The following is an 11,927-nucleotide window of genomic DNA, read 5'->3' as shown; positions in this document are numbered from 1 at the left end:
TGGATGGACCTTGAGGGTGTCATGCTAAGCGAAATAAGTCAGGCAGAGAAGGACAGATACCATATGTTTGCATTCATAGGTCTAACAGGAGAGACCTGGCAGGGGACCATGGGGAGAGGAAGGGGGAAAGAGAGCGGGGAAGAGTGAGGGACACAGATCAAGGGAGACTACTGAATACTGGAGACGAACCATGGACTGAGGGGGAGGGGGGGAGGGGGGGAGGGGGGATGGTCATGGTGGGGGGCACTTGTGGGGAGAAGCACTGGATGTTATATGGAAACTAATTTGACAATAAACTATTATAAAAAATAAATAAAATAAAATGTTTTTAATTGTACACTTAAAATGTTAAAATGGTAAATGTTATGTATATTTTATCGTAACAAAAAGTCATTTAGGGGATTATAAACAAAAGCAAAAAGGAATAATATGAAAAAATCTCTGATAGAAAAAAGCATAATGTAAAATTATATCTATACTATCATTAAAATAATCTAAAATTTATACAAATGAAATAGGATTAGAAAAGATCATGGAAAATTAAAGGTATATTTTAGGACCATGGGATTATGTATGAATGTCTTCTTTCTTTTATTTATAGTTTTAATAATATTGGCACGATGTTTTGATGTCATTTAACATAATTAGGTAATTATTGCCTACCCTCTTCCTCCCTTCCCCTAAATGCTGAATTTGAATAAAGAAATGTATATAGATAAGATTAAGAGTACACAGAAACACCTCCTTCTGCCATGAGGGCTCAAGGAAAAAATCAGCCTAGAAATGCTTGAAGAGGAACAGAAAAAAGTTCTCACTTAGATGTATTCTCACCATTAAGTTCTATTCTCACCATTGAGTTCTGCCTACTGGAATGGCCTTCTATAACTCTCCTTACTTGTTACTTGACAGAGTGGACTAAAAATACATCTTTTCAAAATACTTCCTGCATCAGAAGCAGAAGCAATTCATATAAATGCCTCCAGAGGTCATGGTATTTAGGACCCTAGATCTTTCCTTGGGTTACTTGTGCAGAGTAGGGTGTTAAGTAGTCAAGGTGTATATAGTTCAAGAAAGGAAAGGAACCTAATTTGACCATTTTGTACTTATCACGTGCCAGAATCTAGATGGGATTTAGGTGAGTATTTGAGCTTCCTCTCAGAGTAAGGTGGTGAGATAGGAATCTTTATCTCCATTTCAAAGGTGAGAGACTTGAAATCCAAAGTATTAAGGAACTTGCTAGTGGCTTAAAAGTCTGGCAATATGAAGAAAGAGGTAAGCCACCTGAAAACCCTCCACTCTCATACCCTGGAAATATTGAAAATATTTATGACCAAAAATATAACATTGTAAGTGCATAGATGAATTCACAAGAAAAAAGCAGAAATATATAGATGTCAATAACAAGAGAAAGGTCTAAAGTAGAGTAGTGAGAACAGTAAGTAGTGAGAACAAAGCCTGTTGCTTCCTGAGGAAGATGCTAGAACTCAGCGACTTGGGCACCTAGATTTTACCACCTCATAGTCCCAGAACCCCCAGGCCAAGGAATTGTAATAATTGATCCCAAGCCAGTGATATCTCACTTAATTCTGAGAAAATTAAGTGGAAAATTCTGGAAGGAGGCCAATCCAGGCCACAAGAATTTCTCTTAGGAAACACAAGCAGGTCTCATCAGTGATGAGTTCACAATCAAAAATTTAAAAACACATAAGGAAAATATCACCATGTGCACAAATCAGCAGACAGTAAATATCAGGATTTGAGCCCTAAAAACTTGAGATAATGGAATTGAAATCTAAGAGATAAGACATAATTATATTTAAAGTAATTAATGAAGAAATAAACCTTAAGGAAAAAGTGTCACTATGAAAAACAATGGGTAGATTTTTATAAATAGGATTTCTAAAAGTAAAAATAAAAAAGTCATTGAAACTATAAACACTGGATGAGGCATATAGCTTGTTAGACATCTGAAGGGAAAACCAGTCCACTGGAGGACAGATATTAATCCCCTTGGATGGGCCTTTGCTTGGACACAAGAAAGGTGGTCCTCATAACCACCACTGAGGCTCCAGGCAGACAATGAGGTCTGACAAGCACCACCAAGCCTGTATGAAAACCCATGAACAATTCCATGTATATTGTCAATGATGAGAATCAACTTGGCCCCACTTTGAGGCTCTTTGATTACTGGAGAAGATTTTGGTATTGCCCTAGGAGTTTGTGCACTAGTTGGGTTCACTAACCTGCTAAGTGGGCTTATTGCTTGAAATCAGGACAATTGTTAATCAGCTTTGGGAAATGTTCTTGGTCCACTTGCTGATAAAATCCCAATCAGCACTTTATATATTAGCTTGATCTATATAAATCTGACTCCAGTTTCACTTATTTATATAAGTGAAAGATGTCAAAAATGTAATATTGGTGGCTACCATTTTTATGTCAAATGTTGAATTCTTCCAGTGCTGAGAACACTTGGTAAGTATTTCAATCCTTGCCTGTCACTGCTAAAACCAACATTCATCAGCAAAGTAAACATCACAGTCCAGTTAATCTTGGCAGTTTCTTTGGCACCTCTGGTGTGCAGTTATGCTGACAGTATTCATCCTCAGATGTGGTGCTTTATATTTTGCAGCACAGCTGCCTCAGCTTACAGTTATGCTCAGTATGCTGATCAGGTGAAAAAAATGTAGATGAAAGTCATCCATCATCATTAGGAAGGAAGCAATATGCATGACTGGCACCAAGGCCACTTGGAAATCTATAAGAATTGCCCATTTGAGTGTTCAGCCTGAAAAAGGACCTGTCAAAATAAATCATGTCATCAAAATTGAAGTACTGCGCATTGAAAATAAGCTTTGTCATGAGGATTATGCAGAATTTCCAATGTATTTGTAATACAAATAGAACTTAGCTTAGCATTTTTCTCTATTTTAGAGTTCTTGATTAATTTACAAAATAATAATCATTCCAGTTAGTATCAATCATTTTTAAATACATAAAAAAAAGTCTAGAATATGGAAACTGAAATCATCATTTCTTTTAAGATAGAATTTAGAGGGGCACCTGGGTGGTTCAGTCAGTTAAACATACAACTCTTGATTTCCACTTAAGTCATGATCCCAGGATTGTGGAACTGAGCCCTGTGTCAGGTTCCATGCTGAGAGTGGAGCCTGCTTAAGATTCTTTCTCCCTCTCCCCTGCTTGTGCTCTCTCTCTCTCAAATATAAATTAAATTAAATTAAATTAACTTTATATTAGTCACAAAACACTAGTGAAGTTTGTGTGTTTAAACATATATCTTATGCAACCTGGCTGAAGAATTCTATGTCTGGCTTTTAGACTTGTGGACATTGATAGTTCATAATTGTTTACAATAATGACAGAAAACAGGAAGTTTAGCTATGGATAAAAAAATTGTAAGAAGATTTAAAACGCAGGAAATTTTTTGAAAATAATAAATAAGATCAAACACAAAATAGAAGCAGTTGAAGTCTTCCAACCCTAGGGGGCCTAACAGTGCATGTATTGGGATAAAAACTAGCACAGATGGTTGGGATTTGACAGCACGTCCATTACCCTTTACTGTTTAGGACACGGTGACTTACATCATGCCTTTATGCTGTGTCTCTTTCATAGTGAGTTTGCATTACACTGGAACTTGTACTCATGTGATATAAAAATAATATGAAGCTGTATATTTTTAAAAGGTTTTTAAAACTTTGGAGAGTATTTTTTGTCAATATTTTAAAGGAATAAGAAAATTGGAAGTAAAAATTATTTACAAGATGCAGCACAAAATGATAATGAAATGAACAATATGAAAGAGTGGTTGGGATAGAAAGATAGGATCTAATATATAACTAGTAGATGTTCTAGAAGGAAAGAAATAAAAATATTTGAATTATAATAGCTGAAGTTTTTCAGAATTAGTGAAAGATATAAATCCAGAAAAAGAGCATTGCATTTTCAAATATAGTTTTAAAAATCCATTTCTTGGCCAATTGTATTGAAACTAATAGAGTAGGCAGTTAGTTAGACAAGAGCTGGAAGCAAGGGTGGGGATAAATGGGTTATACATTGGAACCCCCAGGCACAACATCCTGGCCTGTGGCTCCCAGCATCCTGGCCTTGTGGTTTCCAGTATCCCTGGACTGATCAAGAACAGGTGCAGAACAAACACCCTCCTCTTATATCTCTGCTCCAGGGTAACCCCTAGGGTCCTTATAATGCATTTGCATTATAGTTCCCTCTCTGCATTGGGGAAGGCTGCTCTAATGTTCTGGTACAAACCTTGTAGGGTCAAAAACTCCCCCTCTAACCAATGGGAGGAGTCCCCTCAAAATGATTGCAGGCAGCCTCCACTACCTTCCACCACCCTGTCCATGACCCCTGTAGCCACCTCTTGGCTTGCCCTCTCTCCCATCTTGAGAGTGTACTGTCCTAAATAAACTGCTTTGTGTTTGCTGCTTTCTTCTGGATGCCTTTACTCTTGTGTAGAGAATCTAAGAACCAAGACCTCTATTCACACAACATAGAATCTCCCATTGGAAACAAAGTCATAAAACATCGAAGACAGAAAGGAGGTTCTAAAAGTAGCCTGGGGGAACAGAAGATCACCACGAATGGTAATTAGACTAACAACATAATTCTTAATAGCATCAACAGAGCCTAGAAAAATGTTGTCTCCAAATTACTGAGAGAAAATACCTGTTAACCTAGAATATTACCCCCAGCTAAACTATCACATAAGGATAAAGACATTTTCAAACAAAAGGCACCTACCTGGGTGGCTCAGTTGGTTAGCTGTACAACTTCTGATTCCTGCTCAGGTCATGATATCACGGGTCATGAGATCAAGCCCTGCATCAGGTTCTGTGCTGACAGTGTAGAGCCTGTTTGGAATTCATTCTCTCTCTCTCTCTCTCTCTCTCTCTCTCTCTCTCTCTCTCTCTCCCTCTCTCTCTCTCTCTTTCTCTTTTCCCCCCCCCCACCCTTCACCCATGCTCTCTCTTTCTTTCTCAAAATAAATAAACATTAAAAAAAGACATTTTCAAACAAATAAGAACTATTAACATATGTACTTCAGCAATAAAGAAACTGAATCCAGATAGAAAAAATGAGACGTAAGAAGCAAAATTAAGAGGAAAAAAGATCAATTTGAACATGCATTGTTTGAATAGAATAACAACAACAACAACAACAATAACTAAAGTAATTTGGAGGTATTTTTTAATAGAGCACTAAAATACTAGTAAACAACAAAACAAAATGGGAGGGAGGAATCAGTTAAAGCCAGTTAGTATCCATGTATTATTCAAGGCAAAAGAAGAGATATTGAACAACTGTAGAAGTCACGTTTAGTATTTGTTTTAAAATTTTAAGGGTAATTTCTAAAATATACACATAGAAGGAGCAATAGAGGAGGGAAAGGAAATAAAGAAAATTTTATCTAATAGGAGGCAAGAAAGGGACAGAAAAGAAACTCAAAATAGAGTTTAGAAAGAACAAAACAAAATAGTAGACATCTACATATATCAATAATAGAAATAAACACAAGAAGATTAAACTTAGCAGTTATAAGGAAATCCCAGAATATTTTAAATTTAATTAAATATTGTTTCATATTATACAACAGTTAAAATTAAGGAACCAAATGTGTCAACAAGGATAGAGCCCCAAACATAATGTTGAGTAGGAAAAAAGAGGCAAAATAATATTGCAATATTATAACATTTATGCATATTTTTAAATACCCCAAATTATAATATATGTTGTTTTCCATATTTACAGATATATACACAAACAGTTATATAGTAAAATTATAAAAATAAGCATGGGAAAACACCTGAGTGGCTCAGTTGGTTAAGTGTCTGACTTCAGCTCAGATCATGATCTCATGGTTGGGGGGTTTGAGCCCCACATTGGGCTCTGTGCTGAATGCTTCCTCAGAGCCTGGAGCCTGCTTCAGATTGTGTGTCTCCTTCTCTCTCTGACCCTCCTCATGAATGCTCTGTCTCACTCTATCTCTCAAAAATTAAATAAATGTAAAAAAATTTTTTAATTAAAAATTAAAAAAATAAAACAAGCATGGGAATAATACACAGAAGCTTTGAGGTAGTGGTTAGGGAAATGGTAATGTTAGGGAAAAGGAATGAATGAGGGGGTAGGTCTTTTGCTATTTCTTTAATGTTTTGATTCTTTAAAAAAAAAATGTTTAACCCAAACATGGTGGACTACTAATATCTATTTTATCTTCATAGGAGGGTGGTAATCCCTACCATTTACCTACTTTTCTCAATTTTTGAAATGTTTCCCAACTTAAAAGAAAAGTGTTCTAATAAAATATTGTTAGTCTCCATTCCTAGGTATATCCAAAGGAATTGAAGATGGACTCAAACTGATACTTGTACACTGATGTTCATTGCAGCTTTACTCACGATAGCCTAGAGGTATAAACAACCCAAGTGTCCACCAACAGATAAATGAATAAACAAAATGTAGTGCATACTGACAATGAAATATTTTTTAGAAATGAAGTCTTGATATATACTGTAACATGGATACATCTTGAAACTATTATGCTAAGTGAAATAAGCCAGATACAAAAGGACAAATACTGTATGATCCATTTATATGAAATATCTAGACTAGGAAATTCACAGAAACAAGAATTAGATGAAAGGTTATCAAAGCTTATGGGAGGGAGAATGGGAAATTACTGTTAAATGGTTATAAGTTTCTGTTTAAGATAATGAAAATGTTTTGGACATAGTGGTTATGGTTGCATACATTGTAAATATAATTAATGTCATTGAACTGTACACTTAAAAATGGCTAAAATAGGGGCGCCTGGGTGGCTCAGTCGGTTAAGCGTCTGACTTTGGCTTAGGCTCAGGTCATAATCGCACAGTTTGTGAGTTCCCGCCTGTGTCCAGCTCTGTGCTGACAGCTCAGAGCCTGGAGCCTGCTTGGGAATCTGTCACCCTCTCTTCTCTGCCCCTCCTCTGCTCACGCTCTGTCTGTCTGTCTCTCTCAAAAATAAATAAACATTAAATTTTTAAAATAAATAAAAGTAAAAATAAAACAATCAAAAACAAAACCCCCCACATGTTTTTATTACCAAAAAGAGGCATCTTGAGATAAAATAAAAGCCCATGTTGCGTAAATAATGCAGACAGTTCCAGTTACCTGGTCAACAGGTAAAAAGCAAACATTTAAGGTTTTCCACTCCAATCTTTCCTTCATTTCTTTTTGCTGGAATTTCATATTCATTTCTTCCTGCTGGATGCTTAACCGTGATGGTAGGGAGGGTAAGCCGGCATTTACTCGCCTTGTCCTCAGGAGCAGCCGAATTCTCAGCTGGTGGATGGGCGGCTTTGGTCTCCTTGCCATCTGCGGTTTCAGGTGTCCTGGGTGCCTGTGTTGGTATTTGAAGGCGCAGCACTATCAATGTTGAGTGTGTGTTGACCTTGGGTCTCACGTCCTTGATTTTCCAGAGTCTTCTTCATTGCCCTCCTGGCTAGGCCGTCTTTGGCGCAGAGGACTCCTACGCATTGCGGTCTGTAACCCCATCCATACACTGTCTCACCCGTCTACGTTGTCTCCTACACCCTGTAGGTCAGCGTCCCGCGTCCCTTCTCCCTGCACGGGAGGAGTAAGGACAGTGTGGATGCCCGCCCGCAGGGTCTCCGCGAGGTCAGGCGGGCACCGTAGCCTTCGTAAGGGTGGGCGACGGTGGGGAAAACCTGCGTGCAGTGGCTAGCCGACGGTCCCCTGCATATTTGCAGCCTGGCACTGGGGCTCCGGCCAGGACCTGTAGCATTTACTTCTTCTGCACCCTCCTTCAACAACTCGACAGTCTCTGCAATTGCTGCCCTGCAAAGGTCCCTCGTGGAGTCATTCTTCTTTAGGGCTGTCTGGTGTACAAATCCATCTTCCTTGGTGTCATTCCTGTTGATGAAACTTTGTTTCTTACATCGAACCATGTTTACTGTTTCCAAAACCTTCCTTGCAATGACCTCTGGTCCCCGCCAGCAGGTGCCTCTGTGTGAACCTCCTGGGCCACTGTGGGCAGTGCGGGGCTTGGTGTGCGCAGGCAGGTGGCTGTGAGCTGCCGCGTCTCCGCGTCGCTGCGGGTGGTGGCCGTCTTGGTGACTGGGCCGGCTTTGCCGCTGTGGTTCACCCCAGGGATGAGTGTAAGTAGGCCGGCGGTGGTGGTGTGTCTGCTCAGGGCTCTCTCCAGGGTCCGCTATCTGCTCGTGCTACAATCCAACCCCAACAGTACACTTTAAGTGAGTGAATCCTGGGGTGTGTGGATTATTTTCTCCTTAAAGCTATTTTGGAAACTCATGATAGTAAGTGATAGCCTGAAAATAAAACTGATTAGAACCGGATATCCCGGGATTAGATGCCAGTTTGGTCATCTGAGCCTCTGTTTTCACATTTATAAGCTGCACTAGATGACCTCTAGGATTCTTTCCGTCAGCAAGAATACAAGAGTCTACACAAGACAGAGTTGAGGAACATCAAGACAAGTTTCTCTGGGCTGCTTAAAGTTGAAGCTCCTGTTTTCGAAAAGTCAAGTGTTGGTTGTTTCATGTTTGTGGCAGGTGGTGGGGAAGTCCCCTGAGAGATCCCCATCAACTCTTTTGTTAGAGAGATCTAAATCAAATGGAAGAGAAAAAAGAAAAGGCTACGAAGCCAGTAATTTAATCCTGGCTGAGCTGTTGGAACCTTGATCTGAGCCTTGTCAGTCCTTAGGGGATTGGGCCAGTTTCCAAACCATTCATGATGAGTTGCAACCAAGGCTGTTGCTGTCCACCCTACCCCCATTGTTCTAATGCCAGGTTTGTATGTCATAAGTGTTACCTATCTTTATCTGGATAGAGAAAATTTTAGTGTATTAATCCTCATTCTGTTTAGCTCCAGGATACAGAAGCACGCAATGTGTAGGAACCGCTGCAGACTTTGGCTCAAAACAAAAAGACATTTTCTAGCAATTAAAATGACATGAAAACAGAATGACAATCTGATAATATGATGAAACTCATTAGTGGGCATGTCCGAGAAAGAGATCACACCACCAAGATTACAACAGAGCAGTTCTCACCCCTCGCCTGCCTCAGAAACACCTGGAAAGCTTGTTAAGCCACAGATTGCTCAGCTCCAGCCCAGAGCTTCTGATTCAGCAGGTTTAGGGCAGACCCAGATAATTTGCTTTTCTAACAAACTCCCAGGTGCTGCTGGTGTTGCTAATCCAGGGACCACACTTTGAGAATCACTGCTAAAGAGGCTCTCCTGCCATTGGGCTGGATGCTGAGATGACTTCCAAGGTATCTGCCAGCTCTGAGGGTCTATGCATCCATGGGAGGCCCATAGAATGAGACAAACATTCAGGTTCCAAAGAGATGAATTTGTGCCAGAAATGGAACTCAGTTTATTTTGGTTCAAAGAACCGAGTATTTATAGAACACTAATTATATTCTTACCAGTACACTAAATATTCAAGGTCCTAGTTTTAAAATTATAGCAAATGATCGCAGCTTGCAAGGAGCCTACATTTGAACCAGGAAGGCAAAGCCTAGTTCCTCCATGTAACTTTCACCTAGTTGGCAAATATTCAATATGTTTCTACTAATCTAGAAGCTATGCATAGGGGTACAAAAGTGGAAAAAATGCAATCCAATCTAAGAAATACATGAAGTTATAATCTTCCTAAAACTTAATTTGTTCATATGTAAAAGGGAAAATATACCTACTTCCCAAGATCACTCTGAGAATTAAATTAGGTAATTGTTTATGAAAGTGCCCAGGACAGTACCTGGTGCAGAGAAGAGGAACTCAATAAATACGGTAGTGCCCTCCAATCCATAGTTTCAGTTATCCACAGTCATCTGTGGTCTGGATGCAGATGATCCTCCTCTGACTGTGGTCAGAAGGTCCGTAGTAGACTAACACTATGTCAACAGGTCTATGACATTCACCTTGCTCCATCTCATCACTTAGGCGTGTGATCATCTCACATCATCACAAGAAGAAGGGAGAGTATGGGACAATAAGATATTTCAAGAGAGAGGGAGAGACCACAATCACGTAATTTTTATTACAGCATATTGTTATTATAATTGTTCTATTTTATTATTAGCTGTTGTTAACCTCTTACTGTGCCTAATTTATAAATTAAACTATCATAGGTGTGTATATATATATATATACATATATATATATATGTAGGGTTCAGTACTATTTGTGATTTTAGGCATCCACTGGGGGTCTTGGAACATATCCTCCATGTGTTAGGGGGAACCACTGTACTTCTTTTGTCTGGGATGCTTCCTATCAGAAATAAAACTTGATCTGCTCCTTGAGAGTCAAGGAAGTAAGTTCACGGTCATCATATCTCCATGGAACAAGTGAGTAGGGTATTTTTCTAAACACTCCTCATGGTGATCTGGTTCCTTCTGCGGTCCCAGTTTCTCCTTCTCTACCAACAGCAGCAGGACTAAGTCTCAGAGGACCCCAAGAAAAACAGCGAGAGCAGTGTCATCACTGATCGCCACTCCAAGTATCCCGGACAGCAATGAGCTGATAGGTAGCGGTGTATGGAGTTTCTCAACTTCGGCACCATGGCATCGTGGATTGGATAGTGTTTTTGTTACTAGAGGCTGTCTGTGCATGGTGAGATGTTAGCAGCATCCTTGGCCCCGATCCATTGGCAGGCAGCAGCACTTCTTCCCCCACTGTCACATCCAAAAATGTCTCTGGACACTTCCAAATGTCCCTGAGGAGTAAAATCACCCCCAGGTGAGAAGCCCTGGGGTAGACAGACTCTCACACACATAGAGTTGCCAGATTTAGCCAATAAAAATACAGGACCTTTGGAAAGACAAGCCATAAAGTGGGAGAAAGTATTTGAAGATCATATATCTGATATACAGTACCAGGGATTAATTTCTGGAGTATACAAAGAATTTTTACAACTCAACAACAACAACAACAAATTAAAAAATGGGCAAAGGACTTGAAGTTCCCCACAAAAGACAAGATGGCCAAAAACTTATTTATTGTTTTTCTAACATCCAAATCTCATGAAAAGCTGCTCAACATCACTAGCTATTTGGGAAATGCAAGTCAAAATGACAATGAAGCATGGGGGTGGGGGCAATGATGGAATGGAAGAAAATATTTACAAGCCACATATCTGATAAGGCATTAGTTTCCAAAAGATGTAAGGAAACCCTAAAAATCAAAAGCAAAGAAATAACTCAATTAAAAAATGGACAAAGTACTTGAACAGACATTTCTCCAAAGAAGACATACAAAAAGCCAACAGACACAGGAAAAAATACTCAACATCATTCATACTCAAGGAAATGCAAATCAGACCCACAATGAGATATCACCCCACACCTGTTAGGATGGTCATTATTTTCAAAAAAAGAATAAAAAATAAAGATGCGTACTGGCAAAGATGTAAGAACGGAACCCTTGCACACTGTTAGTGGGAAAGTAAAATGGTGCCACTATGAGAAACAGTATGGAGATTCTGAAAGAAAGAAGGAAAGAAAAAAGGAGGGAAGGAGGGAGGGAAGGAAGGAAAGGATTAGTCAAAGAAGGACTAGTACCTCATGATGCCACTTAGATGACTTATCTAAAAGTAACAAATTCATAGAAGCAGAGAGTGGAATGGTGGTTGCCAGTAGCCGGAGGTGGAAACAGGGAGATGTTATTCAACAGATACCAAGTTTCAGTTATGCAAATGAATATGTTCTAGAAATCCACTGTACAACATTGTGCCTATCGGGGTTTTTTTTAACGGTTATTTGTTTATTTTTTAGAGAGAGAGAGAGAGAAAGCAAGGGAGGGGTAGAGAGAGAATCCCAAGCAGGCTTTGTGCAGAGCCCGATGTCGGGCTCAGTTTCACGAAG

General features: G+C 39.3%; 1 pseudogene; it reads left to right on the top strand.

Annotated features, from left to right (window-relative positions):
* Positions 1-2,690, top strand: part of LOC115272627 — an 8,131-nt pseudogene extending 5,441 nt beyond the window's left edge.
* The last annotated feature ends 9,237 nt before the right edge of the window (positions 2,691-11,927 follow it).

Source organism: Suricata suricatta, chromosome 11 (genome assembly GCF_006229205.1).
Source record: "Suricata suricatta isolate VVHF042 chromosome 11, meerkat_22Aug2017_6uvM2_HiC, whole genome shotgun sequence".
Lineage (NCBI taxonomy): Eukaryota > Metazoa > Chordata > Mammalia > Carnivora > Herpestidae > Suricata > Suricata suricatta.
Note: the sequence above shows the minus strand (reverse complement) of the source record. Positions and strands in the feature narration are given on the sequence as shown.